Source organism: Helianthus annuus, chromosome 9, assembly GCF_002127325.2.
Source record: "Helianthus annuus cultivar XRQ/B chromosome 9, HanXRQr2.0-SUNRISE, whole genome shotgun sequence".
Lineage (NCBI taxonomy): Eukaryota > Viridiplantae > Streptophyta > Magnoliopsida > Asterales > Asteraceae > Helianthus > Helianthus annuus.
The window spans coordinates 44,269,700-44,272,652 of NC_035441.2; positions in this window are offsets into that span (position 1 = coordinate 44,269,700).

Consider the following 2,953-nt stretch of genomic DNA (forward strand, 5'->3'; position numbering starts at 1 on the left):
GTTTTCTGGTTTCAATGCTTCTTCCTTAGCTTCTCGTATCTGGGAAGGAAGACTAGACTGAATGGTGAGTTGTAACGCTCGCACACACCTAGGTGTAGTATCCTTTCGACTGAGGGCGTCGGCCACGACATTGGCTTTGCCCGGATGGTACTTGATCGCGCATTCGTAATCATTCAAAAGCTTAGCCCATCGTCGTTGACGCATGTTTAACTCCAATTTCTTGAAGATATGCTCGAGACTCCTGTGATCGGTGTAGATGGTGCACTTGGTACCGTACAGGTAATGTCTCCATATCTTAAGTGCGAAAATAACAGCTCCTAGCTCCAAGTCGTGTGTGGTGTAATTTCTTTCATGAACTTTAAGTTGGCGTGATGCGTAGGCTATGACCTTGTCACGTTGCATTAACACACAACCAAGTCCCTAGATGGACGCATCGCAATAAACCACAAAATCGTCTGTGCCTTCAGGCAATGAGAGAATAGGTGTGCTACAAAGTCTACTCTTCAAATATTGGAACGCTGATTCTTGAGCATCACCAACGATAGGTGAGACCCTTCTGGGTCAGTAGAGTAAGTGGCTGCGCAATCTTCGAGAAGTCTTTGATGAACCTTCTGTAGTAGCCCGCCAAACCCAAGAATTGGCGGATTTCTGTTGGTGTACGCAGTGCAGGCCAGTTCTTGATCGAGTCGACTTTTGATGGATCAACGTGAATCCCATTCCCGTTTACCACGTGGCCTAAGAAATGGACTTCCCGAAGCCAGAAGTCGCATTTGGAAAACTTAGCATAAAGTTGCTCTGTTCGAAGAAGTTCCAAGATAAGTCGCAAATGTTGCTCGTGTTCCTCCTGACTCTTAGAGTAGATCAGAATATCATCAATAAATACGAGAACTTATCTAGGTATGGTTTGCACACTCGGTTCATAAGATCCATGAAAACCGCAGGTGCGTTTGTTAACCCGAATGGCATGACCAGGAACTCGTAGTGGCCGTAGCGAGTTCTGAATGCTGTTTTGGAGACGTCCTCATCCCGGACTCTCAGTTGATGGTAGCCTGACCTGAGATCAATCTTTGAATAGAAGCTTGACCCTTGCAGCTGATCGAACAAGTCATCAATGCGTGGGAATGGATAACGATTCTTCACGGTTACCTTGTTGAGTTCACGATAATCGATACACATCCTGAAGGTACCGTCTTTCTTCTTCACAAATAATACTGGGGCTCCCCAAGGTGAAGAGCTGAGACGAATAAAACCCTTATCCAAGAGTTCTTGCAGTTGCTTGGACAGTTCCTCCAGTTCAGTTGGAGCTAAGCGATAAGGTGCTCGAGCTATGGGCACTGCTCCAGGAGCTAGCTCGATTTGGAATTCGACCTGGCGATGAGGCGGTAGCCCAGGTAATTCTTCAGGAAACACCTGAGGAAAGTCGCGTACTACTGGAATATCCTCGATTTTCTTCTCTTTCGTTGATGCATCAGTAACAAGTGCTAAAATAGCGATGTGGCCCTTGCGCAAACACTTCTGGGCCTTAAGAAATGAAATGATGCCCACAACGGCACCACTCTTGTCGCCATGAATCACTAGAGGTTCTTCACCAGGACGTGGAATGCGGACGATCTTCTCTTTGCAAAGGATCTCTGCTCGACGTTGAGATAGCCAATCCATACCAATTACGATGTCGAAACTTCCCAAGACAATAGGAATGATGTTGATAGAGAAGGTCTGACCAGCTAAGATGAGATTACAACTCTTGACTACGTGTGTGGCCTCTAAACATTTACCATTTGCTAACTCTACGACATGCTTGGTGCTCAAAGGGGTTGGTGTGCGCTTAAGCAACTGACTAACTTTTAGGGACACATAGCTAGTATCGGCACCCGAATCAAATAAAACAGTAACAAAGAAGTCGTCGAGAAGAAACTTACCCATCACCACGTTAGGATCATTCCTTGCATCACCCTGACCAATCACGAACGCACGGCCCCGGGCGCCATTGTTTCTATTGTTTCCCCCGTTGTTATTCCCATTTTCGTTCCCGTTTCCTTGATTATTGTTGTTGTTATTCTGATTCTGATTTAACTGGGGGCAGTTTCTCTTGAAGTGACCTTCAGCACCACACTGAAAGCATCCCCTGTTACCTTGCTACTGCTGCGGCTGATTCTGTGGAGCCTGCTGTTGCTGTTGCTGTTGACGATTCTGATTCACAGGTCATGCTCCCCGGCAATCCTTTGCTTCATGACCAAACTTGTTACACCTTAAACAACGACCCTTGTTGCACTGCCCACTGTGATGCCTGTTGCATCGGTTGCACTTGGGGTGGTTTCCCTTATATCCACCCTATCCTTGACTACCAGACGATTGCTGACCAGGACTCTGGTAGTCGTCAGTCTTTCACTGCTGAGACTGAGACTGAGCCGATATTGAAACCTTGCTTGAGACTCCATCCCATTTGCGCTTGTTCTCGCTGGGGGCATCAGAAGTAGTGACTGTAGCAGTAGTACCAATACGCTTGGGCAGTTTGTTCTGTTCCACCGCCTGATCAGTGAGACGATGAGCAAGCCGAGTGACTTACTGGATGGTGCCAAGATTAGCCGCGGTCACATGACTCTGAATTTCTGGCACAAGACCCTTGAGATACAGCTCGATACGTTTGATGGGAGGGTCTACCATAGTAGGACACAAGATTGCCAGCTCGTTTGATCTTTTCGTATACGCTTCGATTTCCGACCCCGTCATCTTTAAGTTGAAAAACTCCACCTCTAGCTTGTGGATGTCGTCGCGACTACAATACTCTTCCTTGATCAGTTCCTTGAAATCATTCCATGGGGTAGCGTTAGCAGCAACAATCCCCATCATTTGAACCTGAGCGTTCCACCACGTGAGCGCTATACCTTCAAGAGTACCAGTAGCATACTTCACCCTACGAGCCTCAGGGCATTCACACATCTCAAAAACAGAC